Source organism: Phoca vitulina, unplaced genomic scaffold, assembly GCF_004348235.1.
Source record: "Phoca vitulina isolate PV1807 unplaced genomic scaffold, GSC_HSeal_1.0 scaffold17, whole genome shotgun sequence".
NCBI lineage: Eukaryota > Metazoa > Chordata > Mammalia > Carnivora > Phocidae > Phoca > Phoca vitulina.
The window spans coordinates 31,578,058-31,594,580 of record NW_022589720.1 but is presented as its reverse complement, the minus strand read 5'-3'; the positions used below and the strand labels follow the sequence as shown (position 1 = coordinate 31,594,580).

The window sequence follows — 16,523 nt, the reverse complement described above, 5'->3', positions numbered from 1 at the left end:
AGCGAGTCTCTTGTCAAAATGAGCTTATTTGAGCGTAAAGTAAAATGGCAAAGTTTAAAGGAGAAGTGAGTGGCAACCTGATGAAAATAACCAGAAATAGCCATTCAGCAGCAAGAATGTCTTCTTAAATTCTCTTTATTTATCTCAGTTCTTCCAATTTGCCTGGCTCTAGGTGTCTTAAGTATGTTCCAAGAGGAGCTTTACCTAAGGGCACTCAGTGTTTACAAAGCAGGGAGATTTTTCTTAAATACTGGCACTCTGTCCTTTCCCCTAAAGTCCCACTTCTGCTATTTGACTACTTTTTGCTTAACAATCACACAACCTCAGGCTTCCTTTGCTCATGTGTCCTCCAGCTCCATCTCTATGTTTCCTTCCCTCATAGGGTGACTTTGCCCTTCTTCTGAGTCCTTGATGCTCCGCAGAGCTCCTCCTTGGTAAATCATCTAAGCCTTGCAGACTCATGCCCCTATGCATGAAAGAAATCAGAAATAGAAAGAAGATTATTATTTGTATCCATGGCAATCCAAAACAGTAAACCCATCTGATAGTACTAAACTTTTATTTATTTATTTATTTTGCAAGTTCCACCTGCTTTAGGTCAATCCAATCAAAATCAAAACTAGTGTTTGGCAGACTATGGCCCGAGGGTCAACTCCAGTTTACTGCCTATTGTACAGAATTGTTTTTACATTTCCAAACGATTAAAAAAATCAAAAGAAGAATAATATTTTAAGATACATGAAAGTTATATGACATCCAAATTTTAGTGTCCAAAAATGAAGTTTTATTGGAACTCAGTTGCTCTCATTCATTTACGTATTGTCTAAAGCTGCTTTTGCTCTATTTTGGCAAAATTGGCTTGCAAAGCCTGAAATATTTACTATGTGGTCCTTTATAGAAAAGGTTTGCTAACTCTTAATTTAAATCCATTTTAAAATTTCTGTATTAACTAGTCAGTTGTCCACTAGAGAGCAAGATTCTCAAGGGCAGAAATGCTATTTTGATCATTATTACAACCTTCGTGGTTAACACAGTGAGTGACATGTAGCCTTACTCAGTTGATATTTGTTGCAAAGATTTACAATGATGTAACTTATAGACAACTTTCAGAAACATACCTATTACATGATATCTGTTTTGGGAAGACTTACCAACCAGGCAAGAGGTGCATACTTTTGCTCCCTAGCTTTCCTCTTCCCTTATACATATTATGGAACATTTACACTTAGATTATAGTAAAACTTTTTAACTGGTTTTTAAAATTTGGAATATATTGAGTTTTCTGTAATTGGAGATTTTGTTTTTAAAATTATGTACTCTTCTCAGAGGCTGTGTACTAGTTATCTATTGCTGTATGCAAACTACCATAAACCTGGTGATTTCAAATAAGCATTACAGCTCATGACCAGAAGGGGGTGGTCCTCTTTTTGTGCTTAGCGCAGCCATGGTTCATGGTCCCAAGAAGCATCTGAAGTGTGTAGCAGTTCCAAAGCAGTGGATGCTGGATGAATTGACCTGTGTGTTTGCCCCTCACCCATCTACTGGTCCCCATAAGCTGAGATAGTGACTCCATCTCATCATTTTCCTAAGGAACAGGCTTAAGTATGCCCTAACAGGGGATGAAGTAAAGATCTGTTTGCAGTGTTTTATTAAGATTGATGGCAAGGTCAGAACTGATATAACCTACCCTGCTGGTTTTATGGATGTCATCAGTACTGACAAGAGTGGGGAGAATTTCCATCTGATCTATGACACCAAGGGTCGCTTTGCTGTTCATCGGATTACACCTGAGAAGGCCAAGTATAAGTTGTGGAAAGTGAGAAAGATCTTTGTGGAGACAAAAGGAATCCCTCATCTGGTGATCCATGATGCTTGCACCATCTGCTGTCCTGATCCCCTCATCCAGGTGAGTGACACCATTCGGATTGATTTGGAGACTGGAAAGATTACTGATTTCATCAAGTTTGATACTGGTAAATTCTCTATGGTGACCGGAGGTGCTAACCTGGAAAGAATTGGTGTGATCATCAACAGAGAGAGACACCCTGGTTCTTTTGATGTAATTCACGTGAAAGATGCCAATGGCAACAGCTTTGCCACCCAGCTCTCCACAACATTTTTGTTATTGGCAAAGGCAACAAACCATGGATTTCTCTTCCCTGTGGAAAGGGTATCCATCTCACCATTGCTGAAGAGAGAGACAAGAGACTGGTGGCCCAACAGACCAGACCCCAAGAGACCCCATCTCTTGAAGGAAAGAGTATCAAAGAAGTTTTGGCCTTTCTTGATCTGCCATAGGCTGCTTCTAGTTTGGTTTTTAACTTTAATAATTCCAGTTAAGTACAACAGCCTCCCCCCCCCCCCCCCCCGCCACATCCTCCTAACACATGATCTTTTTTCAGCTGTCTTTCAAGCTCTTATTTCCAAGCTCTGGAACTGTCAGGTGTCTAGGCAAGGAGAAGACCAGCTCAGCAGCCCAGGAGAGGCAGAGATATGAGGGATTGGTCGATGGACACTGAATGCATTCTTTGGAAAGTGATTCAGTCCCAAAACAGTTCCCCCCCTCCTCCTAAAATACCTAAAATAGGAGCTAGGAGGTCTGCAGACTCACTCTGGACCCCAGCTGCTTGGAAGGGAAGTCCTAAACTACATTCCTATATACTTAATGATTTCTTACATAATATAGTTTGGAAGATATGCTAATTTCCTCCCCTCCCTCCCTCTCCCCCTCTCTCTCTTTCTTTCCTTCTCTCCCTCTCTCTCTCTCCTCTTTTGCTTTTGCTTTCTCTCTCTCTCCCTTTCTCCCTTTCTCTCTCTCTTTCTCTTTTTCCCTCCCTCCCTTCCTCCCTCCCCCCCCCTCTTCCTCTCCATTTCTTTTTTTCTTTTCTCTTCTTTTCTTTTTTCTTTTCTTTCTTTCTGTCTTTCTTTCTTCATTGGGAAGAAAAATCAGTGCTGCCCCTCACTGGATAGAAACAGGTAGCTAAAGAACACATTGGCCAAAATAATGTCAGCTCAGAGCCTGGTTTTTCTCCTCTCAGCCATCTTCCATTTGTGTACTGTATTGCTAGGGTGCTGTTCCTTTTTGCTATAAAGAAATTAGATCTGGTTTTCTAAAGATGCCTTTGTTTAGGCTAATTCTCTGACCCAAAGATTGGAAATCAGAGGGATGTAACCGTTCAAAAGGATGTCTTCTGTATATGACTGTATATGGGGGTGAACAATGTCAGTGATTTCTCCAACAGATATAATTTTTGGAGGATTTGCTTAGCTTGTATTACAGAGTTTTGAGAGAAAATCCAGTTGCTTGTAACATGGAAAAATGCATATGATAAATGTACAAGATCTAAGTATTATTTAAATGCACCAAAATTTTATGGTGATGGAAGGCATTTCAAATAGTTATATTTCCCTATCCATGGGAGCAATGCATCTGCTGTATTTTTTTGACCTTTGAGATCAGCAAGGCTACAGCCTTGTGTGGGTTCACCAGATGAAGAATTCACTCTGTCCTGGATCTGGTTTGCTACCTGTCACTTCCTTTTCTGGAAGCTCTAGGCAACACCCTGTCAGAGCATTTGCTTTCTCTATGTGCCATGTGAGGTATTTGTTTCCTCCTTTGGTGGCTGATGACTGAGAGCCTCTTTGCACATTTGCTCTGGTGGTAGGACTCTTAGCAAACCCAAGCTGCTGTGGTTTGCACTGAGAAGCCTGTGCATGTGGCCGCTGTAAAAGACAGGCAGCAGCAACTTCCTTGTTCTGTAAAAAGTCATGTAGGTAGTGTTGTGGGGCTTGATAGTACATTTTCTGGGGGCAGTGACAAACCCCTGAAGCGTTCACAGAGAGAAAGGAAAGGGTCTCGCTTGGTGTTAAAACTAGAATTATACACATCTTTTTCTTTTCTTTGTGGCACAGAGATACATAAGAGAGGGGACTCTTCATGACAAGCCATAACTGGAAATTAAGAACACTGGTCTGTGGTTTCTATCTGTGTTATTGGTGGTGGTGGTGGTGGTGGGTTGTGTGTGTGTGTGTGTGTGTGTGTGTGTGTATGTGTGTGTGTGTGTTTTGAGAGCCTTGAACATTCATTTGAGGCTGTACTTTTTGTGGCTTGTCTGAGCTAAAAGTAATTCATGTCCTAGTGATGAGTCCTTTTGGCTAAAAGTGAAGCCTGTTCCATAATTGCCAGATACTATAAAGATAGCACAAATCTTAGAAAAGCATTTTGTGGTATAGTGGAGAGTTAGATATCTGTGAAATTGTATCTGTGAAAAATATCTGTGGTAAGACCTTGCCAGGAGAGTAGTTTTGGTGTTTGTTGTGAAGCGGTTTTCTATGAAACATTTTCTTTCCCTTGTTTCCCTATGGCAGAATTGATAGTTGTAGGTTGTAGGTTACCTTCTTGGCATTAGTTTTTTATAGTCCTTAAGCTCCTTTTTCCCTAAAAAGTATTATAGTTTCTGCCACTGGTGGATTCTCCTCACTAACTCACTGCTAAATTATTTGTGATCAGTATCACTATCCTTCAGTGTAGAGATTCTGGAAATCCCCACTGACATCCTTTCTTGCCAAATTTGTCTCTGGTTGCCTGCCCACAATATTTTTTCCCCTAATCTGGCCAGTCATCTCTGACTTACTTTAGCACATGCAGCATTTCAGAGTTTGACATAGTAGCACGCTGCACAGATTTGAAAAGAAGCTTTCTAGTAGAAGAGTGACCATAAGTCACCTCAAAGAACAGTTGAAGTTCTTTGGATGTGGGAAGAAGCCTCTGGAGAGCTAGAATTTTCCCCCTGGGCTGTAAGTGGTTTGGAGCTAATCAGAACCTTGTTAGCATCATAAAGAGTTTTATACACACTTCTGGTTCTCCAAGGTTCGTTGACAAGGTGGTTTTAAGAGCTCAACCCTCAAAGATATCTATAAAACTTTTCAGATATAACCTCACACTCTACTCTTCAAAAACATTTTTTGGAATTTTAGTATGTATATATTCATTCAATTATTAATAGGAAAACATATCTGATCCTTGGTTGTTGTTTTGTAGTTAAGAGGATATAAAAACCAATGAATGTTTTTTGAGCACGTGCTAGATGACAGACCAGACATAAGTACTTTATTTAGCCCATACTGGTGCCAATGAGAGCAAAAACCAGATAGTCACTGAGATTGTCAAAACCCTGTGGAGAGGGAGGCTGGCTAAGCAAGTAATTAACCACAAGCTTGGGTCAAGGCATAGAAGAACGTGACAGCTGTAGCCTGGGTGCTGGCAGCATCTCTTGCACATGCAATCCAAATCAGTGATTTTCCCTTGTTTCTATTGGTTAACTTTATTTTTTAACTTTAATTTTAATTTTTAGAGATTTTATTTATTTATTTGAGAGTGAGAGCGAGAGGGAGAGCGAGAGTGAGAGCAAGAGAGAGAGAGAGAGCTCACACATGAGCAGGGGGGAGGGGGAGAGGGAGAAGCAGACTCCCCGCCGAGCAGGGAGCCCCTTGTGGGGCTCAATCCCAGGCCCCTGGGATCATGACCTGAGTGGAAGGCAGACACTTAACCTACTGAGTCATCCAGGCGCCCCTCCGTTGGTTACTTTATATCGTGGTGCTTCCATATCTCTTTCCTGAGCCAGATTTCCTTTGTTTGTGACTATGATGCTCCCATACCTTCCCACCTTTTTTTTTTTCAGGATCTGATGTCTCTGTCTTTCTCCAGGTAGCCTGATTATATTCTTGATTATTCTTTTTTGTTTTTGGAATTTATACTTGTGAGGTCTCAACTTTGGGTTAGGCTGACTGTTCAGAGGCAAATACTGATTCTCTTGATTCTCTTTGGCTTCTTGTCGTCTCTACTTGCCACCATCCCAAACCACCACCTCTGTATTAAACTTGGGCTGCAGTTGTACAAGAGTTTTGCTGTCTGCCGGTGGCCATGAATGTAAGCTTTATTTTAAATTTAAAGAAATGTTGAAAATAAACACTTTTTTTTTTTTTTTGCAAATTCTATCAAACACTTAAACATTTGGGAATGTTAACATTAATTCTTAATTCAAAATAATGACATTTATAGGATACATCCTGGTATTGGGAAATACGAAGTTTACTTAAATCTGGTATTTTATATATGCTTGATCATTAATCCTTCCTAAAATTCAGTGACCATATTGATTCAACTTTATAAGGTTAAGCAAGTTTTCCAGATAATACCCTGGATAACTTTTTTTTCAAATATAAAATACTTAAACCAACAAGGAAATTATAAAAAAACATATAAATTATACTTTAGGGCTTGATTAAAGGGCTATCTGAATACAGGTAGAAGACAGCTTTGCTGTCGGCTGATAAGGCCTAAGATATAGACTTAGCAAGGGTGTTTGCATTCTATCAGTGACTTCTGAACACCCAAAGCACAAGGTTCAAAGGTTGGCCTTTGAACTATTCACGGTTCTGTCATATTTTAGAATTGCATTTCCTTGAATAATAGCAGGTAACCTGGGCTTGGTCTTGACTCAGAGTTGTTCAGAAAGGTTAAAGAAAAACAACTATTTTTTTTTTTTTTTTTTTGCTCATGGAAATGCCTGTCGCAGATCTGACCAGTAGCCATACCAAGTAACTCATAATAAAATGCATGAGATAACTTACTATAAAATGCAGGGGTTATAACTCATAATAAACTTGATCTAAGAATATAAACATAGTTCAGCCTGCTTATGTTCAGCCTACTGGGCTCTTTTTGGGGTCTAAGGTCAGTGATGGCTTTTTGGCTTTTAGAATTTGATGTCTGGTTTTAGGGAAGAATATGGAATATGATTTTGGTGCAGGGCAACTGGCCAGAATAGTTTGTTTTCTATTTTAAGTCCAAATATGAAGATAAGATTAAATACATTTCCTTGCCATTGTGCCATGCTTAACTTTTAAGCTCCGTATTATGTATATAAAAAAATTATGCTTTCTACTCTACCAACTTCCAAAAAAACTTGAAGAAGAATACAGGAGTTTTATCCATTCAAAGTCTCATGTTGACCCTGGTGCCCTGAGAGTTTCCTTGAAGAGAAAGGCAGGTTATGCCCCAGACAATTTCTTTTTCTAATACCACCTTATATAAGGAACATTGAAATGTTTGTCACTTTATTTTTCCATGGAATTGTGCCAAACCCCATCTACTCTATCCAAGTAGGGGAACTAGATTTCCTCACTTTATACTACCTCATTAACTATATATGTATGTGCACGTGTTTCCAGTCTCACAAATGTGAACTTTTCTATTTTGCTTTCTAACACAACAGAACCGTGAAGATCAATGATTTTTGTGACAGTTCCTGGCTTTTTTGTTCTTTTAGCTCTTTGCTACTCAATGGATAGAACGGGTATCAATGTGAGTGTCCATATCTTTCTGTGGTTTCATGTTTTATAGGTTGGCATAGTTTATTAATTTTTGTTGGCTACTTTCAGAATGGTAATTTTAAGCTTCAAAGGCCCAAATGTCTAGCCCTTTATTGACACATTTTGAGGACTAGAAGTGTGCTGAGTAAGCTGACACCAGTGTCCTGCTAGAAGTGTCCTGTCCAAAAGCCACCCACTCCTGGGCTCTGGAACATTAGGCTCTTAGTATTACCCTTTCCTTAGGGCAGTAGAAGACTTGGATTACAATTCCAAGCTAAAATTTTTACTTTGGGAATTTTGTGCACATTCAGGCATGCAAACTTCTATTCACATAGTACCTGTCTACCACGTGGCAGCTTCAAAACTTTTGCTTTGCATAAATCCCTGTTTGGAGCATTTAAGGTGTACCTCGTCTATGTAGCAATACATACTCTTCTCCTAACATGTTTCCTCCTTTGCCTACAAAATTCCCAGCTTCCATGTGGCAGTTCATGCCTGTCTTAGTCTGGTAGAACTGTAAATGTTGCTTACCTTTAGATACCTGATGGTCAAAACAAACAAACAAACAACTCTCTTTTGTTTAGCTAAAGCTTCTCCTTTTTTTACATTTTGCCCCCTGAAGTCCTATCTTAACCCTTTTTTCACCTTAGAGATCCCCACATATACCTTAAAGGAGAAATTTGGGCAGAATATCACTCCTAAAACCTTGCTAAAGGCATGGCAAGATAAAAAACATGAGTTGCATTTCTCTGGCCCTGTTGTCCATTGACCCATAGAAGTGTTACTCTGTGCCCCATAATCCTTTGGCCCTGGAACTCTACAACAAACATTGCCTTTACGTTTTATCGGTTTTCCAAATGTTGCAGAATTTGACCTCAGCTTTGCCATCACTGGGGAAGTAAATTGAATAAAAACATTTCACATCAGGAGTCTACTAAAAATTGTTAGCTCTCTAAATGCAGGTTCATCTCTTTGGTTCCATACTGTGATTGCTCTAACAAACACAAAAATCACAACAAAATACAAGAAATAACTTCCCTGCTTTATTTCACGTAGACACACTTGTTGAAATCTGCTCAGGTCTCTGTACAGGCAGCGCTGTATTTGGGAGCCAGTATCGCTTACTGTTTTTTCAGTACTAAATGTAATTTTATTCTCAAGAATAAACAATTAAAATTATTTGTGTATATGTACGTATATATCACATGTTATACATAATATATACATATAAGTTATGCATATAATTACATATGGAATTGTCATGAGCATCCTCTTTAATATTTGTGAAACATCTATCATATGCATAGTGATAGGCATTTAGGCATGGTGGGGAATGCAACAAATTATATAAATCTGTAGTGTGTCCTCAAGGGCCTTGACTTTGCAGTTAGGCAGACAGATACATTATTTATGAAGATGTAAATAACTATCCAGATAGGATACTGAGAGTACCAAATGTCTGGAAAAGGCTGCAAGTGCTCCTGGAATTCATGCCATGCCTGTGGAGGTCAGTGCTGTCAAGGTCCTGCAAAGAAGCCAGTCCGATTGTCTCTGAAATGGAATGATTGAAGGGTGGGGCATGGTGGTGGCAGAGGAAAATTCTGAAGCACAGAGATCTGAGTCAGGTGGATGAATGGGAAGATGACTGTCTGCGATGTTCTTTTCTTTCCAGAGAAGCAAGAAGAAGATGGATGACATAGATGAAAGACAAGCAGCATAGGAAGAGAACTTCTAGCCTTGACTACGAGTTGTGTGACCTCAGGTAGGTCCCTTACAGTCTTGTTATTCAGTTGCTGTATTTTTAAATGAAGGCTGGTCCACTCTGAAATAAGGACACATTTTTGAGACAAAAGGTTAGCTGAAAAAGTCTAAGCAATTTGTTTATGAGACAGGAACTATATAGATTACTTGCTGCTCAGTAGTAAAATCATCAAACATCATCATTCTAAGGTACTGTCAGTTTATAATCATGATTGGAGGATAGCTTTGGTAAAGGGCTGAGAAATGTGCTGAGAAACACGGTGAAATGGAATGCATAAAACTAGGTAAAATTAATGACAACAGGTAGTCGCAGAAATATTTGAGGGTTTAATCAATGAAGTGACAGGATCTAAAGTTTAAATTTATAATTTAGTTATCTTCTGAAGGTACAAAGCTCATGTTCTTATTATGATACAGTGAGTTCCCTAGCCTGTAGCTTGTAAGCTAAGCAACATCCTGGGTTTTCAGTTACACGAGAGATTTGAGTGTGTTAGATTTCAGTAATGACAGCTCATTAAACATCCCTGACTCCCCCCTGAGTGAGCTAGAGTCCCATTCAAAATAGGCTGCAGTGAGTGAGGCTTGAAGAAAACAGAAGTATACAGCAGTGGTACCAGCAGAAGTGAAAGCAGGCAGTGCACACCCACAACAGTTTATAGCTTATGGAGAATGAGGAGTGATCTGAAAATACACCTGAGAGGAAATGGGTATGTGAGAAGAGCCTTGGAGGAGAGACAGATATGAATCATGCCCATAATTCAGCTCAGTGGGAACTTGAAAAATATGACAGACAAAACTCAAGGATCTCAATTCTGCTTTAAAGGTAAAGGGAAGTAGAACAAGGATTATGGCACTGGGAACAGTATGACTAAATGATCAATTCTCACCTTCAGTTCACACGAAAGAGTTTACCTTGCTTCCCACCACTACCCCCACCCCCACATGCACATATTCTAGGTAAATTGAATGAAATTTTTTTTGCTTTTTATTATGGAGCTCAGTTGTCCCAGGCCAAGAAAATAACCTACCCTAAAGTTGTTGTTAAATGCACAAGAAGGGATGTAAATATGAAGTTAGGTCTAAACTCTCCACTAGTTAGATAATCCAAATGAAAATAACATTGAAATCATCCTTTTGCCTATGAGATGGGGGAAAATAATCATGTGTCAGATGGTGTTGGTGCCCTGCTGATATCCCTGTGGGTGACCCCGGAGTTTGCCTGCAAACACTTCTTAGACATGCCAACATTTTCCTCTGTCTTTCTTGGAGGGCATTCCCTGGATACAGGAGCACACACAGGTCAGATGGAGAGTAAATGAAAGATAGTGCCTTGGAGTGACCCTCCCTAAACCACTGAGGGTTAAGCCATTGAGGGATAAATACTCCCTTGCCTTTTTTGAGATAATTCTAAGTTGTGCATCCTCTCTGAAGGTCTCCAGAATGATTGAGACCCAGTTGCTCATACAATAAGGTGATCAACTCATTCCAGATTTTTTGGGGACCGTCCCAATTTTAGCATGGAAAAGTCCTGTGTCATGGGAACCTTCTTAATTCCACATAAACTCAGACAGTTCACCACTGTACCATACAGGTAGCTGGCTAGTCTGTGTATTCTTTGTTGGTCTCTTCCCTTCCTTGTCTCGCTTCACCACTCTCTCACAGTGATTCCTGGCATTGTCTTCTAACTACTGCATACTTAGAATTATGAATTTTTTTCCTAATGCCTTTTATCTGCACTAGTTTCTAAGCTGTTAGGGTAGGAACCCTGTTTTGCTCAGTACAGTCTGTCCACAGACTCTAACACAGTGCATGAAGCACAGTTCATACTCAATAAGTATTGGCTGAATGAATGGACCCTGTATCATCAACCAAGTGACTTAATAGACATTATTTGCTGCTGCACGTCAGTGCCAGCTTATTTGTTCCTCCTGAGTTTCCGTAGATACCTGCCAGTCACATTGATCAGGCTGTTGGTGATTAGGAATAATTTTACGGAAGTGATGTATTATTCAAGTCTTCTACATCTTTTAGTCATCATGCTATTATTTTTTTAAGATTTACTTAAGAGAGAAAGAGAGCATGTGTGAGCTGAGGGAGGAGCGGGGCGGGGAGGGAGGGAGTGGGGGAGATAATCTCAAGCAGACTCGACACTGAAAGTGGAGCCCAAAGCAGGGCTCACTCAGTCACCATGACTCTGAGATCATGACCTGAGCCAAAACCAAGAATCGGACAGATGCTTAACCAACTGAGCCACCCAGCTGCCCCAGTCATCATGCTATTATGCATCCCAATATAAAAGTTTAAGAAAATACAAATGGAATAATGACAAAAATCAACATGTAAGTAGTCGTTATCTATCTAACACATCTATCTATGTGTTCTCATTTAATCCTTGGAGTAACCTTGCCATTTAATATAAGTATTCCCAGTTTACAGAAAGTTAAAACTTAGGATTCTTTGCTCATAATAACACACCCAAGCAAGGGCCATGTTTTTCACCACCAACCCCCTTTCTTTCTTACTACATTATGGGATTCACTGTAACGAGCCTGCAGGTAATCTCCCAAACCCACGCACACTCATAGAATTCTATGGAAAGCAAATTCTGCAGCCAAAAATCACGGGTCACAATGGGTTGGCTCTTCTTGGTAGTTAGTTTTTCACTGCATTGAAAAAAAATCTCTTCAGTCCCACTGCCAGTAATGTCTTTTGCCATAGTTTTCCTCTCAAACATTTGAAAGAGTTCAAATGTTTGTCATTTAACATCATTTAATTTCCTGAATAAAGAAACGAAACAAAACAAAACAAAAAGTTCTGGAGGCTTAGGCATATGTTTATCATTGATTTTAATTTCCTGTTTATCCTTGTAATTATGATTTTCTTTAGTTTGCTTATGAAAACCATAATGAGTATTTGAAGTATATTTTCAGTCCATGTGACATTTTTCATCTTAAAAGAGCAAGCAATCATATGTAAGACAAAAGTGTCAACAGATAATTTTTCTTCTTAATTACTGTTTAGATCACTTGTGGGCTTAAATCTGGTTACAACCCATCTTTTATACTAGTATATGTCAGATAAGAGATTATGCAGCTAAAATCCTCTGAATTCCCTTGCAGCCAGTACTGATGGTGGAGTTTAAGAAAAAATGATGAAGAATGTTTCAGATGTTCATTTCCAAATGCATTGCATTTCTTTTTCAATTTTAAGGGTAATGTGCAGTCATTAGAAAAATACAGAGGCATTTCCCTTCTGTACCACCTTGACCACCACTTTTACCTCTAAGTCATCTCCCTCCCCAGTAGTAACCATGCTAATAGTCTGAGGGGTGTGTGTGTGTGTGTGTGTGTGTGTGTGTGTATTTCCAGATAGAAAGAGAAAAATAACAGATACAGAACACAATACATATGTCTTTTAAATTTGATTTTCTTTGCTTATTGGTATATCATAAACATCTTTCCTTAGCAGTAAATATAGACCAAACTCATGCTTAATAGTTTCATTGTGTTTTATAGAATGCTTACACTGTAACTTAATTATTATTCTAATGACAGATTTTTTTTTAAGATTTTATTTATTTATTTGAGAGAGAGAATGAGAGAGAGAGAGACAGCATAAGAGGGGGGAGGGTCAGACTCTCCACTGAGTGGGGAGCCCAATGCGGGACCCGATCCCAGGACTCCAGGATCATGACCTAAGCCGAAGGCAGTCACTTAACCAACTCAGCCACCCAGGCACCCCTCTAATGACAGATATTTTGACTGATATATTAACAGATATCTCCAGTATTTCTCCGTTATATAGTATTCCACAGACAACACCTCATATTTATCTTTGTGCTTCTGTGTGCATTACTACGGGAGAGAGTCTTAGAAGATGAATACCTGGTTCAAAGGGTATGCCCTTTTAACCTTTTGAAAGCCTGTTCAATTACCTTTCAAAGTCTGTGAAAATATATGTTCCTACCACATACTGTGTGGGTCTGATTACTTCCTTACACCCTCACAGGCATAAATATTATGAACTGGATTTGCTTGGATTCCTATAAAAGCAGACCCTGAGACAAATATGTGCAGATGAACAAAACCCCAACAACTGAAACACTGAAAAAAAGTAATTCATAATTTCAAGTGGAGTGTGGATAGTTGGAATTCATTGGTTCTTTTTCTACCACAAGCCTTTTGATTGTATCTTTAAACCATGAAGTTTATTCAGACCCTAAAATTAGCGAAGCTTTCTTCTTGCTCTACAGTTCTATGAGTGATTGCCTCCAACTTTGGGCTGTCAGAGAATGTTTCATGGAGCAGTACTTTTGAGTTGATCTTTGAAGCATGGTTAAGATTTCTCTTGGGAGAGAAGAGGGCCATGACTTTTGCAGGCTGTGAGAAGTATGCAGTTTCTCTGGCAAGTAGTCAGGGGTGAAGGATGAAAGGGATATTGAAACTGAAAGTTCACAGTCGCATGTTGTCACTAGCCACATTTTCTGTTTCAGTGCCAGCTTTCACCCTCTCTTCCTACCACTGACTGAAGGTGGAGACACTGGAAAAGCTGATTCTGCTTATTCTTGGGTGGCTTCTTATAAGATGCTGTGAATGAAGATCAATTGATAGGTCCTTCTAACCCCCCAAATCTGGCCTCAAATTTGTTGCAATGCCCGAAATTCTCATTGTTAGGATTATGTTTTCAATTTAAGACATAGAGGGCACCCTTGTAAAGATATTCATAAAATTGGTAATGATAGTTGGGTTAGCGATAAAGACAACACCACTTTACTATGAATTCACCCAGTGGGGTTAAGTTAGAAGATTATAGATATTTCTTAGATGTCAAAGAGGAAAGGGGGAATGGGCTGAAGCAGTGGTCCTTGGCCTGGAATTCCTGAACTCATTGGAGTCTAAGAACTTTTAGGATACATTGGTATGATGATGATGATGATGTCAGTGATTTCAGTAGCAGTAAAAGCAACAACGAAATGACAACAAAAAAAGTTAGAATTCATTGAGTGCTTACATTGGTCCTTTGTTTTACATACATTAATTCATTTCATTCTCACTACACCTCATAGAGTTGATTTTATTATTCTTATTTTATAGATGAGGGAACTGAGACTTGAAGAGGTAAAGTCATTTGTTGAAGATCACCAGCTCGTAAGTGGCAGAACTAGGGTCTGAACTCTGTTAGCATGACTCCAAAACCCATGACTTTAAGATACCAGGTCACCAAAGTGACAACCAAAACAAACATTACTTGACATCACATCTTTATGTACATTCAAGCCTAGGTACAGAGGAGGATCAGTCCAAATAAGGAGAAGATACTGGCAGAACCATGACTCTGGTCCCCTTCTGTGGCCACTTTCAGTTGTGGGAGCTATGGGTACCTGGGAGCACTCTGGCTGTATCCCAGCTTTTTTTCCCTTGGGAGTTCCCATGGTGGGTTATGATCTGCAGTGATTTTCTCCTGGTTGTGTGTTTCCTATTCATTAGTGCTGGTGAAATCTTGCCCATCTTTCCTATGTATTGTTATGTCTAAACAACAAGACAGAGGAAAAGACTCAGAAATGATGCTAACTAAGGCATAATTACTTTCAGCAGTTAGAAGCAGGTTGAGATTACCATGCTGGATTATTGCTCTAGTACTGTGGTTCTTCACCATGGATGATTTTATCCCCCAGGGACAGTATCTGGAGATATTTTGATAGTCACAAATGGGGATGGGGAGTGCTTCTGGCATCAAGAGGGTAGAACCAGGGATGCTACAAAATATCCTACAATGCACAGAGCAGCCTCCACAACAAAGAATTGTCTGACCCAAAAGGTCAATAGTGCCAAGGTTGAGAAACCCTAATAAAACACATGGGGAACTAATGTAATTTTTACAACATTTTCTATATGGCAATCAGAGGAACATGAATATATTTTCATGTCCCCCTCTCAAAGTTATTATTCATTCTTGCACAACAGTCATGCCAATTATATGTGAAAATGTGGTTCACTCACACTGAAGGACCTTCTCCTCTTCCCGCTCCTCTTCTCCATTTCATCTTCCCCTTCTTGTCCTCCTCCTCCTTCTGCTAGTCCTCCTTATTCTTCCTTCTCCTCCTCCTCCTCCTCTTACCTGCATGGGCTGCATATGTTTCCTGGGAAAAGAGATAGGGGATTCAGGGTTTCTCTTATGCTGAGTTTAAGAATAGCAGGAGTGTATTTAAGAGCCAGTCCCCCCTGCCCCTCCAGGTAGCATCTAGTTAAACGGAATCCAGTTTCTTCCAAATTAATTTGGCACTGACTTTCTCGTAGCTTGTTTACCTGTGTGAGGGCATAAACAGTGATTGGCAAGAACAGGACAAACAGATGGAAACAGTGTTGGGGTCATGTGGCCAACATGTGACAGCAGTTCTCCAGTGACATCAAGAGTTCTTGGAAAAGATGCTCTTTCCTCTCATAAGATCACAATGGGATCAGATGATAAATCTTTCTGGGCAGTCTCCTTGTCTTCCCTGTTTTTAGAAAGTCCAGCTCTTTAAAAAAACCCTGAAAGAAATCCTGATACTTTATTCTTGTAATCCTTCCAGAGGAAATATCTATAATTTCCATTCTTTACTATAATTAGCCAAGTAACATAATGTTCAGTTAGCCTGTCTTATCTATATGTCTTTGTTGGAATTTGAAGTGGTCCAGTCTAGTAAAAATAGAAAATTGTTCCTTCATTATCTCTATCTATAATCTATATATACAGTACTTGGAAAAAAAATTAAATCCTATCTCTGTTTTTCTAAGTAACTCACATTCTTTAGCCCTTGCCTGTGGGCCCTATTTCCAACCCTTTAATCATATATCTATGATATTCCTGGAATATTTGTTATAAATACAAATTCTTGGGCTTTACTCCTCAAACATCCTCTGAGATGCTTGAGGGATAGAGTTCTGGGAATATGTAGTTTTCACAGTATTCCAGGTGATTTTTATGCCCTGAAAATTTTGAGAACCACCAGAATAACGAGATGGGCCTTCTTTCAACATGAGTGTTTCTAGCTGCTTCGGGGAGTAGCTTCGCTTTTCACGTTAGCTGGTTGTCTTACCCAAGCAGGCATATGTTCTCCTTGGTCTTTGGTTATCCACAGAAAACATGCAGAGAGTAGTAATCTTATCAGCATGTGACAAGAGCCTTCAGAGAATTTGGATGCATAGTGTTGTTACTGAAAGAGCACCTACCTCTTTGGAATATGTGTTTTTTCTTTTCGGAAAAAAATAGCTGAAGGTAAACACCTCTATTTCCATTTGGAACCGGATCAGTTCAGTTAGTCTTTGCCTCATAACTGGGCATTTGTCTTATTATAATAGCAAACACACTCCTAATATTGGAGTGTATTTTATGGTATTTAGGTAGCC

The 16,523-nt window shown here is 39.4% G+C and overlaps 1 pseudogene; it reads left to right on the top strand.

Moving 5' to 3' along the window:
* The first annotated feature begins 1,444 nt into the window (after positions 1 to 1,444).
* LOC116639076 lies at positions 1,445 to 2,298 on the top strand (annotated as a pseudogene).
* The last annotated feature ends 14,225 nt before the right edge of the window (positions 2,299 to 16,523 follow it).